Here is an 18,938-nt window from a genome sequence, read left to right on the forward strand (position 1 = left end):
TGGCTGGTGGCCTGGGCCCTTTAGGTTCCCTTGAGCAGGGAGACTGAAGTCCCACCTCCATGATGCAATGAGACAGGGGAGGCAGAAGGAGTGGTGAGAGTTTTGGAGCAAGAGTAGGGGTGTCCCTGGGGCACTGTGTCACCGGGGACCTTCTGGTGCCCGGCCAGCAGTGTGGATCAGGCGATTGTGTTCTCGTGCGCTCAGCTCACCTCGGCAGACCCGCTAGCCTAGCAGAGCCCCTTTTAGTTGATGCTCACTGGGACACTTGTTACACTTGTAGTAAAAGGATATCTGCCTTGGGCTTGCAGGCCTGGCATATACATACACCCTTCCGGATCACGCTCTCAGAGCAGATGTCAATGACAAAATGCATCTAGCTTCCTTTCTGGTGAGGTCAGTCCGCACTTGGGAGTGGAACTCAGTGATGGCTGTGATCTTAATGTGCCCAAAGGCTCCCCTATGCCCAGGCATTCTGAGGGAATCTCTGGCCCCTGGTTTTCTCAGATACTGCGATGAAAATTGTAGTATCTACCCGAGTAACTAGGATCCAGCTGGGGGCGCTGAGATCCCCAAGACAGATCTCACAGCTCCCCCCCTCCCCCCCAAGGAAATGTATGCTGAGTCCTTCCTGCCCTCTTAATTCTAGCCCCCCACTGTTATCGTATTGTTTTATGTCTTTAAGTTTTAAAGGTTTATTTTGTGTGTATGAGTGTCTTATGTACATGTATGCATGCATACCATCTGCATGTCTGGTCCCTGAGGGAGTCAGAGGCAGTGCTGACAACTGAAACTGGGTCCTCTATGAAAGCAGCAAGTGCTCTTAACCACTGAGCTGTGGCAGCTCCAGCTCCTATTTGGTTTTGGAACAAGGTAAACCAGGCTGCCTTCAAACCTCTTACCTAGCTGAGGGTGACCTCCAAATTCTTCTTGATATTTCATTCTACTCTTGGTAGGGTCTCTGCCAAAGTTTGTTATCTCCTCCTTCCTCCCCCTACACTGTTCTGCCTTAGTGTATGTAACAGTTCTCAGTAAAGACTCCTCACAAGAGCTAAGGTAACCCCATTTTACTGATGTGTAATTGAGGTAAGTTACCAGCCAGGGAGTAGTGGAGAAGGAGGCTGGTTCCACAGACCAGCCAGGGTTTGGAGGCTGCCTTGCCCCTTCTGGTCCCAAGGGAAGTGGTGGCAGCTTGAGTAAGGGGCTTTGGTTGAGTCTGTGGCATCCCTGGAGGCAAGACAGTTTGCCTCTAAGAGAGTCAGTCCCTTGACTTCTCTTCAATCTCTTCCCACTCTTAGCCCACTAAGTGTTGAAAGGCGGTTTTCAGTTTTCATCCTATTCGCGGGGAAGGGTGGTTACTTTCAATAGAGTCACATTCTGAGTTGTGGAAAAGTTCTGCTTTTAGAAGTGAAACCTAGAGGATCGTGAGGATCTGATGGACTAAGAGAGATTTCCCTTAAGGCAAGTGCTTCTCAGTCACTTAGGGGCTGCTAAAGAGTCTACTCTGTTTACCCAAGAGAGAGGTAGAAAGGAGGGTGGCCCCACTACCCTGGAGGTGCTGGGGGTGTGTGTCAAGCAGGCAGTGCCAGACAACTTGTGTCCCAGCTTGAGGACAGCTGAGAGCCCTCCTGGGCATTTGCTGGGAGGCAGCCAGTCAGCACATGACACCTGGTGGCATTGTCAGGGCTGAGCTGCCTTCCTACCTAAAGTTCTGGGCCCAGAAGGGGAGCCTTTGCTGGCAAGGGGATGCCTGGGAACCGGGTGTGGGGAATGCTTGCACAGGGAGTAGGCAGGCAACCAGAGGTTGAGCCCAGCCCATCTGCCCCCTTCCCCGACAGTGTCCTCCCCACGATATGGTGAGGCACTGAAGTCTTTGCGTTTCTTCTGGGGAGCAGGGGGAGGAAAGAGATATAAGGAGAAGAGCACCATACTTCCTGGAAGCTGAGGCAAAAAGCTGGTGACTCCTGACTGTGGCATACCAGGCAGGGAGGGCGGGTACCTACCCACTTTGAAGTCTTGTTGACCTGGCCACCAGCTCCAGGCTACCGAGTGCACAGGCATGCAGTTTCCTCCTATGTAAAATGAAGACGCTAGCCTCAACTAGGGGGTTGAAAGAATTGAAGCTTCATTGTGCTATCAAAGCATCAAGTGGGGGTAGGAGTACATGTAGGGGCGCTGTGACCCCACCCAGGAGAGAGAAGAGCCAAGACTGAGAGCCTGGAGTGGGTCTTGAGACAGAGTAGGAGTGCCCTCTATGAATCCTGTTCTCACTGGTGGGACACTCCAGGGGTTTTGACTCCTTAAGGGGAACTCAAGAGTAGAGGAAGCTAAGCTGGAAGATAAAGAAAAGGAGGAGAAAGAAGAAAGGAAGGAGGAGGAGGATGGGGAGAAGGAGTGGGAAGGACATGAGGGGGAGAAGAAAGAGGAGGGAAAGAAGGAAAGGAAGACTGACAGAAAGGATTGTGGAGAAAGGAGAAAAGGGGGAGGGGGAGGAGGGCAGAGCACACTGCAGAGGAACTGGCTCTGGCCTGTCCCCTATGGGTCCCCTCGGAGAGTTCCAGCCTCTTGGTGGATGTGTCACAAGAACACTGATGCCATCCTTGCCACCTGTAAATAAAGGAGCCTGTGAATGTTTCATGGGCTTGTGCTTAAAAATAAATGAAGTAAGGCGGTGCAGGGGTTCCTGCCTTGCCAGGAAAGTGGGTATCCACATATTCCCTAGGGAACAGAGGGTAAGGGAGGGACAGGCTGGAGAACATGCCCACATCTGGAAGATTCTGCATACCTCTGTAAGTACTGTTTCAAGCTCTGGGTCTCCAGGCTGGGAGTGTGTTACTTTTTTTCATTGCTGTGGTCACAATACCTGGAAAGCAATTTAAGGAGGGAAGATTTATTTTGATTTACTAATCGAAGAAGATCCAGTCCGTCATGATGACATCTGGAGGGTTAGGCAACAGGTTGCATCGCTTCTGCAGGCTAGAAGCACAGAGAGAGTTGTTGCTCAGAGGCCTTTCTCCTTTGTTTCAGCTTGGAGCCAAGCCTGAGGGGAGGGTCTTCCTGCCTTATCTGGTTTAATCTAGATAATCCCTCACAGAGATACCGAGAGGCATCTCTCCTAGGTGATTGAGAACCTGTCAAGTGGACAATCAGAACTAACCATGGGGAGGGTAAAAAGATGCCGAGGGATTGGGGAGAGGGATTGGGTCCAAAGAGGAGCAAGACTGGCCTGGGAGGAGGGGATGCAGGGCCCAGAACAGTCGGCTTTTCCCTGCTGCTCCCAACTTGCATCTAAATGATACCTTCAGGTGGTGGTGGTGGTGGGGCGGGGAGAGCTGGGGTAAGAGGGGCCCCTGGCAGGGAAAGAGGCCTTGCTGCAGTTGGTGGCTTACTCACCCAGCCCCATCCTTGGACAGGTAGAAGAGGCCTACAAAGGTGAGTACATATCCCTAGGGACCCCAACAAATTAGGGGGGCCTGTTGTAAAGGCCCAAGCCAAAGCCAAGCAACTCAGCCCTGTCATCTTTCTCCCAGTTCCCCTGCAGCCAGTCGCACCTCTTTGGCCTCGGGGTTCAGTCTGTTTAAAGGGGACAAGGCCATAGATGCTTTGCGACATTGCACTGGATAAACTGTGAGGAGGTTTCCAGCATGTGAGGAGAAGGCAATGGCAGATATGCCAAGGCTTTGGCAGAGTGTGTTAAAGTCCTCAGACCACCTGACCTCTAGCCCAGCTGGCATCCACAATGTAGTCAGCTGTACTGGCTGCTCCTCAAGTCAGCTGGAGAAGGACAGGAATGGAGTCCAAGCATGCAGTACTATCTCACCCCATGCTGCCCGTTAGGGAGGGACTTTCTGTCTGGCTAGTCTTGGGGTGCCTGCCTTGGGCTGTTGTCACCTGATAGGGCAGAGGAGCCCCATTCTCTCCTCTATGAAGCCAGCACCTTGCCTTGTGGGCTCTGCTCTCTTGCTGTTTATTGTCTGGATTTCTAGAGGCCACAGTGGAAGCTACCCAAGGTCTGGTCCTATTCTGTGACTGAGGTGGGAATGACAGAGGTTGGAGGGCCCTGGTCTGGTAGGCGTGTGAACATGTTTTCCTCAATCCCCTCCAACTTCCTGGCAGCCTGGTCAGGAACGACAGCAGGTTGTTTCCCAGCCCTTATGTACACCTAGTGACTTCAACAGCTCTGCCCAGGAGCAAAGGACTTGTGAGCTCCGTGGGAACCACCATCCTGGCAAGATAAGGTGCAAACTGTCCGAAGGCTTACAGGTGCGTACTCTAAAGCCTGGCTTGGATCCTGCATGTGTCTTCTGACTAGAAGCCCAAGTAGGCCCTTCCCCCAGGTCACATCTCCTCCTTTGTCAAGTAGGAGGAAGGACAGTGCTGAGACTATCCTTGTGTGAGCTGTTACTGTGGTACTCCCAGAGCCCCACTTTGTTGTGTCCCCAAGAGGCCCATACAGGCCTTCCATGGAGTCCAGAGGGGGCAGAGTTGGCCTGCTGTCTTTGTTCCTCTGGTAAGCTAGGCCAGGCTCTGGGCTGTGGGATCCATGAGGCCTATGTAGGTAGGGGAGAGGTAGCATCCCTAGGATCCTGCCTGGCCCTGTTGTTAGGGGCAGGTGGTTTCTTACCCACTTCATCCCAGCCTTGGTTTACCCCATCATCTTGCTTTCCTCATCTGGTTCTAATAGCTGCTTCATGCCTCTCCTAAGAAGCCTGTTGGAAAAGGATTGAATGAAGGACCCTCCCTTCCATATACTGTAGACAGGAAGGTTGAGAGCCCAGGTGAACCTGGGAATGTGAGAGTCCAGAATTGCTGAGCTAAGCCCAGAACCCACAAAGAAGGATGGCTGAGGGATTTGAGGCCATGCAGAAGAAGCTTTAAGATGAGTGATGTGCCTCTGGGATCAGATAAGTATCCAGACAATGCTAATCCAATGTTCTCTAAAGGGGCTCGGGCACGGAAGTGACACAGGACCTCAGTGTCTGTCATTCTTGTTTGATCCTCCATTTCATTCATTTTTCTTCTTTGTTCTATAGAGATCCTTTCCCAAGATCCAAGGATCTCCGAATTCATCTTTTCCCCTTTTGTGAGAGGGCAGGTTGTTCTAAGGCAAGTAGCAAACCCCAAAGGTGTAAAGTCAGTTCCTGACTCACATCAGAAACCTAGTAAATTCCAGATGGATTCATGATGTAGAAGACCCAGGGAGACTCCAAACAGAGGACAGGACACACAGACACAGACACAGACAGACACAGACAGACACACAGACAGACACACAGACAGACACAGACAGACAGACAGACACACACACACACACACACACACACACACACACACACACACACACGTACGTTGGTTTTAGGAGCCCAGACAGGCAGAGGACAGGTGTCTGTCTGGGTGAGAAGGAAACTGTAGAAGTTCTTCTGAAGGAAGAACTTTAGCTGTGTGCTGTTCAAGACTAGGGGATGTTAAGAATGGTAAGTGTGAGTGCAGCCACCCCAGAGCCAGCACACCTACCTTTCTGGTCTTTGACCAGCACCGCACCCTTCACAGCATGAAGGCCTCAACCAGAGAGTCTTTGGTGGAAGCCAATGAGTCAGGCAAGGTCCAAGAGCTCACACCACCTTGCCCCACCCCTCCTGAGCATGCGCCAGAGTCATGGCTAGGGTAGGTGTGACCTCCCTGCGTGCCAACCCAGCTCCAACTTCTTGTCTCCTGTTGTCTTTGCCCTAATTCCTAAGAAGCACCTTCAGTCTTTGGGGTTGCCCGTGCTATGCCTAGGAAGCTCTCTGGAGTTAGCAAAGAAAAGGCAGACCTGGTATGGCTTTGGTTCCAGATGAGCATGCCTTAGTGCATCTATCTGAAATTCAAATCCAGCAGACACCTTGTACTTTTCTGGCAACTCCTTGGTTGGAGCTAGAGCCAAGATTAAGGGTCACAACACACTGCCCTCTATTGGACAGATATAGGACAAACAGGCACAGAGTCTACCAGTGTTTTGGAACTCAACAAGTCTCCACTGTCTTTACCTCCCAGAAACAGGCACTTTCAGAGTTCAGCATTGCCTTGAAGCCAGTGGGGCCTGGATTCTTGGTGCCTACCCTGGAGAGACAGTGGCTAGAGGTCACTATATAGACCAGACTGGGTTCGAACTCACAGAGATCTGGCAGCGCTGTCTGTTTAATAAAGCTACAGGGGTAGCTCCAATTGTTAAGGGTGCACTGGGTTGCAGAGGGCCTTTCCTCTAACCCTTGTGTGTGCTTCATTCCCCTTCTGGGCTCTTCACCCTACATACAGGGTTCTTAGCTGTTTGTGAGCAGATCAAGCCTTCTGCCTGTGAACAGAGGGCCCATTCCTATGTCCACACAGGAGGGTGAAACTCTGCTGACCAGGATGGTGCCCTGCACCCCTGCCCTTTCTCAGTCAGCTCTGAGACACTGGGCACGACCTCTGTCCTAGGTTTTACAGCTCCTAGGAGTCACCTTCCCTCCTACGCCTTTTCTTTCCCCCTTCCTTGTCTTTACTCAGCTTGGCCAGTGCTCCCCATGCCCCAGATTTTTTGGCTGCCTAATAGTCAGACCTGAGGAAGCCAGAGCTATGGTGTGACTTCAAGGTGTCATGAGTTTCCACCTTCATGTTTGCTCACAATCCTTCTTCCACAAAACAGCAAGAGTGCCACCCTGATCACAGAGGTGCCAAAGTAGGTGAAATCTTCAACTCTAGGTGGTCATTCCTTCTCCTTGTCCTTTTCATCCTCCTTTTCCTCCCTCTGTCCATCTCTTTCTGTCTCTGTCTGTCTCTCTGTCTCTTTCTCTCCCCCTTCCTTTTTCTTTTTCTTTGAGACAGACTATGTAGCCCTGGCTGTCTTAGAACTCACTCTATAGACCAGGCAGGCCTGGAACTCACAGAGATCAGCCTGCCTCTGCCTCCCAAGTACTGGGATCAAAGTTGTGTGCCACAGCACCAGGCAACCTTCTGACCCATCTGCTCCTACCTCCCAAGGGCACGTGCCATCACTCTTTGATTTTAAGAGAGGAAACATTTCCGTAATCCATTCTAGGTTTGAATATAGCTTAGATTTGCTAATGTCCCTGGAGTCAATTGAGCTTCTTCCCTGCCAGATGATTGTGTGCCTCTGACACGCTGTACAGTGCCCCTGACTGGGGATCTGGAACCCCACCTGGCTGGAGATCTGGCTTCATTCTTTTTCCTGTGTGGATAAGAACAGCTCCTCACTCACTGTCCCCTCAGAAGGGCCTCTCTACAACCCTCTGGGGATTGCCAGGAACCCCAGGAGATCTTCCAGGTTCTGCCCTAGCCCTGAACACCTGGGGTCAGAAGATTGAGTGGTCTCTATACTTGCCCCTGCTCCTGCTGCGGGTGGCATCTCACAGTACCAGTCTGCTGTCTAGGAGTGGTAACAAGAACCTCAATGGAATTTGCCCGTCCAGCTCTCTAGACCTTAGCTCTCAATGGCACTGGCTGTCTAGTAGCCAGCCCTAGCTCAATGGAAAAGGTGGGGCTCAAGAGTTAGGTTGTTAGACCCGGGATCCTATGCATGGCTCCAGACAATTGCGACTGTTGTCTCTGAGTCTTTGTCTCCAGTCTGCAGTATCACAGGCCAACAGAAGGTCACAGTCACTGGAGGTCAGTCTTAGCTATACTCAATGGCAAATTCCTCAGAGGATTAACAGGGCTTATCTTCCAGGGATTGTCTTCTTCCTTTGTTTCTTCTTTTCTCTCTCTTCCTTCCCTTTCATGTGTGTGTGTGTGTGTGTGTGTGTGTGTGTGTGTGTGTGTGTATGTATGTATGTATTTTTGAGACAGGGTCTCACTGTGTAGCTGTAGCTGTCCTGAAAATCTCTATATAGACCAGGCTGGCCTTGAACTCACAGAGATTCACCTGTCTCTGCCTCTGTCTACCTCCGTTGGGATTTAAGGCTGTGCCACTACATCAAGCAGGCCAAGGCTTTCTCAGCTGCTTCTTGACTCAAAAGTGAAGGCCCTGTGTATTCCCCTGAACTATATTAAAAAGTTGTTCAGCTAGGCATGGTGGTTGGTGCACATCTTTAATTCCAGAACTTGGGAGGCAGAGGCAGATAAATCTCTGTGGGTTTGAGGCCAGCCTATCTTATAAACAGAAAGAACCTCTTCTGGGACTAGGGTTGTTGCTCCACTGGTTAGGGTGTAGAGTGAAAAATTATAAAGGCCATTTTATGAAATATATGTAGACTTTTTCTTTGCCCTTAGACCTGGGCAGAAAAATGCAAGTTCCAGAAAGCGGAACTGAATGTAAGATTTTCACTACCCCAGGACATTCTGGGTGAAGGACATTATGGATTACATTCCTCAAGCCTCAGGCAGCAGGCTCACCTGTGGGTGTGGGAGGGCCCCGAAGCAGGAAGACACATTCCTGACCAAAAAAAAAAAAAAAAAAAAAAAAAAATACAAGCCATCTAGGTGGGGCTATGACAGGAGGAAGCGAGAAATATTTTGTAATGACGGTATAGGGGACAGTGACATGGTAAGACTACATTTTTGAGAAGAATGAGTGTGTAGAGTGATTTTCACATGACTAATCATTTAGGGTGAGTACCTCTGAAATGTCCCACTATTTTTGTTTTGTATCCTTGACAACCCTCACCCCCTCCCCACTACCCTGGTTTGTGGTTTTTCCCTTTAAAACCCTCCTCGGACTGGCTGTAGTTGTCAAACTCTACTCCTGCGTGAGTGGTAGTGAGACCGCTGGCAGCCAGGTTACTTCCCTAATAAAGCCTCTGCTGATTGCATCCAGGTATGGTTTCTTGTGACCTTTGGGTGGTCGTGATTTCCTGAGACTTGAGGAAGGGTCTCCCGAGTATGGGGGGTCTTCAAGGGCATGATCACGTTTGATCCACAGAATTGCTTGAAAAAGGTGTGATGGTGCACATCTCAACATTCAGGATGTGGTGGCAGGAAGGTCATTCTTGGCTGCACAGCAAGTTTGAGACCAGCCTGGGATACATGAGACCCTGTCTCAAAATGCATCTTTATAATGAGGTTAGTTATGTGTTTTGCCTCTACTCTAGGGGTGTTAGGCATTCATGACTGAAATGAGCATGCTTGTGAAATGAAGCATTCATCTTTGACTTGGGGACATCGGTCCTGGGACCTGTTGTGGCATGCCCGTGCCCTGTGTGAGCACAGGGATCCTGACTTCTGGGTGGGCTCTTAGCATATCCCAGCTTCCTCTTAGTCCTTGAGCCAGGCTGTGTTGTAGATCCACTAGAGCCACGACTGCCTTTTGAAAAATATGGTCATTTAGCAGAGGATGGTCCCTCACAGTGTCTAAGGACTGTATCTGGTGTGGCAGCCTGGGCCAGCCACCAAGGGTCCCTTGTGTTATTCCTCCACCTTGTCCCAGGACATCATTTGGTCTCAGAGAGAGGCAGAAAGGCAGAGAGGTGGGGTTGGAAAGAGAGACAGACTCTTGACTGTGTCTCTTGCTGCCCACTCCTAGGATTGAAATGGCCTCTGCACTTCTCTCTGTTGAGACCTCAACTTGCTTTTCTTTCACCCCCAGTCTCCCAACCCATGCCTGCCTACTGTCTGTCTCCAGTGGCTTCTTCATGACTTACTGAATTCTGAGAGCAACAAGAAATTCCTGTTTGCTGCTGCGTTTGTAGCTTGGGGACTTAGGAACATCCAGACCAGAGCTGCCCACCCACCTTACTGCCCTTCCACCTGCTTGTCCTCAGCCATTCCTGGCCTTCCTAGACACTCCCATGGCCTGCTGGGAAAAGGTAGACCCCAAATTTCCAGCTCCTGCCAGGGCTGAGAGACTAGTGCATTTCTGCGAAGGTGTTCTTGGCTACTGGCTTGATGGATGCTGGGACGGACGCAGGGGCCTGGAGTGGTTTGTCTCAAGTGATGGAGACAGGCCAATTGGCAACTGCTACACTGCTGTGATCAGAAATCTAGGCCATTTAGAGGTGCCTGAGGGCCTGCAGAGAGCGGGCTTATCTTCCTACCTCTCCTGCCTGCCTCCTTTTCTTCTGCTTCTCCCCTCCTTCCCTTTTCCCTCCTCTTTCCCTTTTCTCTTTCACCCTCTGCACCCTTATTGTCTATGACTTCTGCTCCAAAATCGAAATCCAGATCCCTTAGCTTCTAGATTCTGGGGCTCAGGGCTCTGATCACCTGCCAGTCTCTTATCTCAAGCCCATCCCTGCTCCAACCACACCCTGTAGTTCCAGCTGGGGTGATGGTCCTGGGCTGGGCCTCAGCTGCCTTCTTTCTGGCTGTGAGAATCTCACTTGCTCTGGTCAGGCAGGGACACTTAGTATGTTGACAGCTCCTGTACAGATCTTTCCCACTTGTGTCTTCGCCACAGAGTTCTTGTCCCTCCTCTGTATTTCACTGCGCCTTGGTGCTGCAGTGAGCCTGTCTCCCTGCTCCCCTGTGAGGTTCTACCTACTCATCTTCCCAGCCCAGCTGCTAAGTCATAGGACAGTGCTAAGCATAGAATGAATGCATGAACAGACAGGGAAACTCAGGAATCATGGTGTTGATGCCTCCAGGACCTCTGGTGTGTGTGTGTATCAGAGGGTCTTCCAAGGTCACTCTCCAGGTGCATGTTGCTACACACCTGTTTCCCTGCCAGGGCAGAAACCATGTATTGCTCAGGCCACAGAATGTTCTAATTAAACACACAGGCTGCTGCCATTCAGGGCGAGCACATGTCACTGTTCATGCAATACTCAGCTCTGCTCCAAAGAGACTCAGAGGTCACTTACTCTGGGCCAGATATGAATGACTGTGACCCTCAACATGAATTCATGCTGCCATGAATTCCATTCCATTTCAATATGGAAGCAGCTATGTCACTTTTATAGTCACAGAATAAAAGAAGGGTAGGTGGGCTACAGCAAAGTCGGGGAGTCTTTTATAGGTCTTGGACATTCTTAGCTTTTGTGTCTGATGATATTCTTAGCTTTGGGGTTGGTGGAACCTAGTGGTCTATTAAGTTAACACATTTCAAAACGTTTGGTGTGATAGTCACAAGGATGTTAAGTCAGACACAAGAGAACAACAAGTGGCTATCATAAAGGGGCTGAAGATAGCACAAGGTAATTTTGCTTCTCAATCTGTAACATTCCAACACTCCACAGTCCTGAACTTCAACACAATTGTGACTCCTCCTCCTGTGTGTGTGTGTCTATACAGGTATGAGTACATTTGTGTGTGTGCACATGGAGGCCAAAGGAAGATGTTAACACATACAAATTATATATCATAATGGATTCATTATGCCATTACTGTGTTGGTTTTTGTCGGCTTGCCACAAGCTGGAGTCATCTGGGAAGGATTCTCAACTGAGAAAACGCTTCCATCAGGCACGTTTGTATAGCATTTTCATTTTCTTTTCTTTTCTTTTTTTTCTTTTTTTTTTTTTTTTTTGGTTTTTCAAGACAGGGTTTCTCTGTATAGTCCTGGCTGTCCTGGAACTCACTCTGTAGACCAGGCTGGCCTCGAACTCAGAAATCCACCTGCCTCTGCCTCCCAAGTGCTGGGATTAAAGGCGTGCGCCACCACTGCTCGGATGTATAGCATTTTCTTAATTAATGACTGATGTAGAAGGGCCCAGCACTACTGTGGGCAGTGATACCCTAGATAGAAAGTCCTAGGTTATATTACAAACAAACAAACAAACAAGCACAGGCTGAGCAAGCCATAGCGAGCAAGCCAGCGAGGAGCATTCCTCTCTGGCCTCTGCTTCCGCTCTTCCTCCAGGATCTTGCCTTGAGTTCCTGCCCTGACTTCCCTTCGTGATGACTGTAAGCCTGAGATAATAAACCCTTTTCTCTCCAAGTTGCTTTTGGTTATAGCGTTTATCACATAACAGAAAACCAAAGCTGTGCATAATGAGTTTTGATTATACCCGCTTCCTATTACCCTCTCTGCCCCCACTTCCTGTGCACCCCCTTCCTGTCTCCAAGTAGACCCCCGTTTCTGCTTCTGCACATAAGTCCTCATGGAGGGGAGGGGCTCTACTTACCCCCTCTACCTTTTTTTTTTTTTAATAATATTTTTATTATTTGGGAATTTCACATCATGCACTCTGATCATACTCATTTCTCAGTCTTCTTAGGTCTGCCCACCCCATCCTTGTGATGCCTCTTCAAAACAACAGAAACAAAAAAAAAAATAAAATAAAAAAACCCAACTCTCTCCAACCCCCTTCCCAAAACCAAGTCCAATTTGTGTTGCTGTTATACTCATTAGAACACAATCACACTCCCAGTGGCCAGACCCTCCACTCCCCGCTCCCCGTACCAGAAGCCATCAGTTGTGGAAAGCTACAATTCAGTATCCTTATCAGAGTTTTTAAGAGTTCTCTTCAATGGCTTCCTGTTGAAGCTGTTTCTTTCTAAGGGGTTGGGTGGGTTGGGGGTAGGGAGAAGAGGTTGCCACAGAAGACCTGTGTGTTTCCCATTCTCAACTTCAAGTCTACAGTTACTATACCACTGCAGAAAAAAAAGCTCTCTTGCCCTTTACAGTCAGTGGGAACACAGATCATGGTGACAGTATGGAGCACGGACATCCACATGGCCTTTGATGGTAATATGGGCCGAGGGCATCAATATGGACCCCAGCTGAAGCAGTGCAGCAGGGCCACAGACCCAGATCCAGTGCGAGCCTGCACCGGGGAACCTGCTCTATGGAAGTCTCCATGTGAGAGGTCCCAGGTAGGACTGCCAGGAGTGGGGATACTCATGGGGGAGGGAGGTGACCCCAACAGTATCTACAGGCAGCGTCTGAGGCATGTGAGGCCATGCCTTCCACACAGCCAGGGAGGGGTGGTTTACTGTGAGCCTGTGCTCAGAGGATGGATGTGAGCAAAGCAGATTCTGGGCTGTGCCCCCAAAGTCGGCTGTGATCTTGGAGTTAAATAGTTTTTTGGGACAAAGCCCAACTATATAGCCTTAAACTGTCAACAACAGTTCTTCTGCCTCAGCCTACTGAGTGCTGGAATTACAGGTGCACAGCAGCATGCCCAGCTCAAAACGCAGCTTGTGATCCTTGCTTTAGAGTTTGTTGATCTCCAAGCATATGGTTGTGGTCCCCTGTTCTGAACTAAAACAAAACTAAAACAAGCTAAAACTAAAGCTAAAACTAAAACAAACAAACAAACAAACAAACAAACAAACATCAGCTCAAAAAAGAAAGGAGAAGCTAGCTGTAACTCCAATACTCAGGAGCCTGAGGCAGGAGAATGCCAACTTTGAAGTCACCCTGGGCTACAGAATGAGAGCTCATCTGAAGCCAGCCCTGGTGGAAGGGAGAGCATGGTCCACTTTATGTAGTAGCACGTCATAATAAACTATCTGGAATTTCCTGCTCCTGGCGACCCACGACACCACTTGTCAGATTGTGGAATTACAGGCAACTTGATCTGCTTACTTAAAAACAGTTGTGCAATTCACAAACACAAAAGTGACGATTTATCTTTTTGTAGCATTTATCTTCTTGCTTGTGAATGTGTGTGTGGGGGGGGTCACCCGTGGTACAGTACGGTTTGGCTCTGCAGCAGCACAGAAAGTTGGCTGAGGAAGGGAGAAGCCTGATTATATATAAGTCAGTTTGCTACAGTCAGTCCCCACCTCCTGGGGTTCTGCCGCCTCTGGGGTTCTGGGGATGGAGCTCGCTTTGTCAGGCTTTATGGCAATGTCTTTTCTCATCTTACCAGCCCAGTTTTCAGAACAGTGACAGTGTGCTGCTGACCACAGCCATCCTCATCACAGAGGCTATTGCTACTTCTCGAGCCCCTGTCATCAGGCTTGTTGACTTTCCTCATGGGAGGAGAGAGTAGAGAGGGTCAGTAGAGAGTCCTGCCATGCCCTGCCGGCTACAAGTAATGTACCCCAGCTGAATGAGGTGGTGCTAGAGCCCGAGGACTGAAGGAAGTCGCAACACTCCATCTACACAGCTAGGGAGATGCCATTGTTCTGGGCTGTGCCTGTCTTAGTCATCTGACTACTTGGGGATGGGGCTCACCTGAGAGCCTGTGAATGAGCCTAATAAACGTACTGGTTCACCAAACTAGATTTGGGTGTTACTTTGGTTTGTCATGATGCTCCCCAGGAAAAGTTCATGTAACACACCACAGCCTGTGCCCACTAGATGCTGGCCACGTACCACTCCCTGTTATCGTCCTGGCGACCTGACGGCTGACTGCCAGTCTAGTCTGTCTTGTCTCTGGATCTGCCCATCATGGACATTTCACAGCAATGGAATTCTACAACGTGTGACCTTTCATAGCTAGCTTCTTTTCCTCAAAGTGGGGTTTGTGAGACTCACTGGTGTGTGAGGGGCCTATGCCACTATCCCAGCTGTTTTCATGGCTGAACTATATTCCACTGCAGGCACAGAGGGAGCTCACCTTGTTTATGACATAAGGCATGGTGGACATAAACCTACCTTTACAGTGGCAGGAGGCTGAGGAGGGCTGCCAGTCACTTCTAATCCCGTCACTTGCCACATCCCCACCGTCAGCTCTGACTCCCATCACCCACATACCTTTATTAACACCATCTACCAAAGGTGTCAGAATTTACGAGAAGGTTAAAACTGTGCTCTGGGGTGTACTTTGGTGGTGTGCTCACCATGGGGGGGGGGGAGAAAGCAAAACTCAGTTGGCTTCATTTGTGATTCTAGAATAGGTGGATATCCTTCCCTTGAAGACATTTCCACCCTCAGGAGTTCTTTCTTACTTCTGAGGGAGAGAGAGCAACCTTTATAGATAGAGGAGGAGGGCGGGGCAGAAGAGGAACAAAGAGGGGATCAGCCGTAGCAGGTGATTTTTTAAAAAAAAAAATTATTTTATTGTGTGAGTGCCCTCTCCCTCTCCGCCCCCTCTCTTTCTCTCTCATACACATATGTTATACATATGTACTATATATATGCAACAGATCCCTGGAACTGGAATTATGAATGGTTGCAAGCTCCTGATATGATGTTGGGAACCAAACCCAGGTCCTCTGCAATTACAGCAAGTACCTTACTCACTGAGTGCTTACGCCCACCCTCATTACGTAACTTATTTGTTCCTTTGTTTTGTGAGACAGACTCTCACTCTGGCTGTACTGGAACTTACTATGGAGACTACGTTGGCCTTGAACCCACAGAGATCACCTGCCTCTGCCTATGGAGTGCTGGGGTTGAATGCTGTGTCACTGTGCCACCCCTCATTTTTATAAGCAGCATTGTAGATGGAACTCTGCTGGGCCCAGAGCATGCTGAGCTCCACCTCAGACCCAGAACAAGCTCCTTGTGATCAGGGCAGAGTGACACCTGATTACCTGAGGCTGTCTTCCTACACAAGGGCAGAAAGAGCTTTTAATTAAACAATCCAGTGAAAGGGCTGTTTGGGAGCTTCTGTTATATCACTATAATCTTGATTTCCCAGGTGAGATAAACCATTAAAGAGTTTCCTTGTTGGCCAGGAGCTTTGGTATAGATGACTCCATTTTGGCTTTTATCCTGGCCGGCAGGGCTAAGTGCAGAAGCCTAGACCCAAACAATGGCATTATTTTAATTTAGTGGGAGGAGTGGCTTTAAGCCAGGGCCTAAGTCACCACAGTTGAAGCCACCTCACACCCCCCTCACTTAACCTTCTATGGTCCTTTCAGTGAATTAAGATGGGGTTCCCCCACCCCCATCCCCTTTTGAGACAGATTTGTATGAAGTTCAGGCTAGCCTGGGACTCAGATCCAATTGTCTTCCTCCCAAGTGCTGGAATTAAATGTGTGTGTCACTAATGTCTGGTGGACTCTGATCTTTCTGCTTCCATCTACCAAGTGCTGATGTTAAAAGTGTGTGCCTGTCAGTGGGTTTCACGATCTGCTTTAAAATCTAAGGAAAAAATATCTTTGAATAATAGTATGTAAAACCATTTTACTTAATCTTTAAACTTGGACATAGAGGGGAATATCCCACCAGACACAGAGTTATCATCAGGCTTGTTCTTTAAAAACTTACTAGCCATGTGGTTGTCTTCCGAACAATCTCTTGAGCTAATCCTCAGAGAGATGGGTCTAGAGAGCCAATGACAGGTAGCACCCACCCTCACACACACGCCACCATCATTTTACCAGGGTGGTAGCCTATGAGTGTGCTGAGGTGTGATATGGTGGGGCCCTGAGACTTTCTGGGAATAGGCCAAGCATAACAAGAGGCTGCAGAGATGAGCTGGGTCTCCCTCCCTCCCTCCTCTAGGGATTGAACCCAGGACTTCGGGCATGCTAGGCAGCCATGTGACCACACACTCATGTCTAGCTCCTGAGAATGCTTTTTCAGTCATGAAAATAATCTTGGCCACTCAGGAGCTCAACAGTGCAGGTGACAGTTGGCAAGCACAGGAATGTGGGAAATGTCTGTTGTGTTCACTTACCACAGTAGAAGAAATAAGGAGAACGGACTGGACTGATTGCATTCAGAGGCCATACTCTGTGATCAGCAATCTCAAGCACCAGTCCAGCGGGTGCCAGGTGACAAGGTGAGCACAGGTAAGGAACAAGGCATTCCCATGGCCACAGAGTTGCCTCTGAGATCCTTACCAGTCACAGAGGGAAGGGAGCACAGTGGCTTTATGGTTGGGAGACCTGACAGGCTTCACCCAAGGGACAGAGGTAGTGATGGCTCCACTCTCTGTATACTCCCTTCCCCCTCTCCAATCTCATTCATGTACCTCATAGTTGAGGATGCCTTTGAACTCCTGATCCTATTGCCTGTAAGTCTGGAATGTTGGAATCACAGGTGTGTATTTCAATGTTTATTTTATATGCTGCTGGGGGAGAATTTAGGCCAGCACTCTACCTACTGAATGACATCCTCAGCTCCCGAGGGCTCACGTCCTATCTTCTTAACTTTTTTTCAAACATATACACTTGTGGTCCAGTGTAGTAGACAGGTCTGGAATCCCAGCAATTGGGCAGTGGAGGCGGAACGATTTGGAGGCCAAGTTCATCCTCAGCCTCATAGGGAGTTTGAGACCAGCCTGAGCTACATGATATTATGTTTCACAAAGACAACATAGAAAAAAGGCGAACTTGATATTGCATCCAGGTCTCTCTGATCACCACTTACGAACCAGTTCTCAGGAGCCAAGAGTTTGTGAGCAGGAGAGAGTTTACCCAGGGACGAGTACCCTGAGGTGCTGAAGAGCAAAAGAGCCTGGAGAGGGGGCTCAGCAGTTAAGAGCACTTGTTCTTGTAGAGGCACAGCTTCAATTCTCAGTACTCATGTGGCAATTTACCTTCATCCATAACTCCAGTTCCAGGAAATCCAGTGCCCTCTTCTGACCCTTAGGGCACCAGGCACACACTGTGGTGTACATAAATTCTGGTAAAACTCTCAGAGGCATGAAATAAAAATAAAATAAAATGATCTTATGGGGTTGGAGAAACAGCTCAGCAGTGAAGAGCACTGGCTGCTCTTCCAAAGGACCCGGGTTCAATTCCCAGCACCCACATGGCAGCTCACAACTGTCTGTAACTCCAGTTCCAGAGTGTGTGTGTGTGTGTTACAAACATTACAGATGGCCCCCCCAGAAGACCAGACTGAAAAATAAAAAGTTACCCTTGCCACAAGTCTGTGTCACCAGGCTTCATGTTTTCTTTTATTAAAAGATTTGATTGTATCTGTGTGTGAAGGTGAAGGGAAGGGAGTTGTGTGTGTGGGAGGGGTGGTGCATCTTTGTGTGCACATGGAAGCCAGAAGTGGGTGTTGGGTGCTTTCTTCTATCACTTCTGTCTCTTCCTTGAGGCAGGGTGTCTTCCTGAACCTCAGGCTATGTTTTCTTAGCCCAGGCTATGAGCCAGCAAGTCCTAGCAACCATTTTAGATTGGTTTGACTCAACCTGTGACCTGGGTTATAGATGTGCGTAGGAGGCTCGACTTGCTACATGGATGCTGGAATTTGGACTTGCATCCTTATGTTTTCACAATAAGTGTTTTTAGCTGCTGAGTCACTTCTCTAGCCTTCCTGTCACCAAACTTAAACTACACTGTTTGTCTGACCTGCAAAATCAAGATTAAAGATGTAATAAAATAGTCAAACTGCCTAATCAGCTTGTTTATAATTGGCGAGATAATGGAATAATCCCTCCGTGTTTCCCTTCTTCCTATCTTCGTCTTTTTCTTCCTCCCCCTTCCTTTCTTCTTTCCTCTTTCCCTCCCTCCTTCTATCCCTTTCTTCTGCCTTCTCCTTTTCTTTCTTTTTTCCTTACTTGAGGCAGGGTCTCCCTTTGGGCTTCTGACTAGCCTGGAAGTTGAAACACAGACCAGGCTGGTCTTGAACTTACACTGATCCCTCTGCCTCTGCTTCTTGGTTTCTGGGATACAGACTTGATGTTATTTTCCAATTGTTTCATGACCTGCTCTTGCTTGGCTCCAGCTGTCTTCAGCCTTTCTAGCTTATAAATCCAACCCTTTCTGCAGGGCTCATGGGTCACACCGCTCCACTTTTATGAAAAGAAGGTTGGCCTGGTTCAGTAATTGCAAAGTAATTAGCATCCTTAAACTTAAGCATCCTTAAACTATTTTGCAAGGCATATATATGGGCAGCACTGGGGCACAGGGGAAGGCAGTCAGCCTCCGAATTCCCTGGGAATGCAAATGCCATAGAACCCATAAGAAAGATGTGGCTGAGGGTCGAGGGTAGCTGATGCGCATGGTGGATGGTGCATTCTGGCCATTGTTGAATTCAACAAGCCCCTTATCAAGGAAGGGGTCCGCTGCTGCCTTCCTAATCCTCCCAAATGGGAGTCACACGAGAGGGGCGTGTCTATCCATGGGCAGAAATCAGAAGAGAGTGGCTCTCAGGAGCAGTTACACGGTCGGCGGGGGTTGTGGGTCCTTCCCTATGCTCCGGTGCAGCCAGGGCTGAAGACTTTTGGTGACAGTCAG

The 18,938-nt window shown here is 49.1% G+C and overlaps 1 long non-coding RNA gene across 1 annotated transcript; it reads right to left on the minus strand.

Annotated features, from left to right (window-relative positions):
* Nucleotides 1-1,049: 1,049 nt before the first annotated feature.
* On the minus strand, nucleotides 1,050-7,713 carry LOC143442913 (uncharacterized). The gene is made up of 3 exons (XR_013111545.1): nucleotides 5,512-7,713; nucleotides 2,783-2,860; nucleotides 1,050-2,604 (listed from the first exon to the last, which is right to left on the minus strand). It is a non-coding gene; the product is annotated as an uncharacterized LOC143442913 (long non-coding RNA).
* Between the last annotated feature and the right edge of the window lie 11,225 nt (nucleotides 7,714-18,938).

This window comes from Arvicanthis niloticus, chromosome 6 (assembly GCF_011762505.2).
Source record: "Arvicanthis niloticus isolate mArvNil1 chromosome 6, mArvNil1.pat.X, whole genome shotgun sequence".
Lineage (NCBI taxonomy): Eukaryota > Metazoa > Chordata > Mammalia > Rodentia > Muridae > Arvicanthis > Arvicanthis niloticus.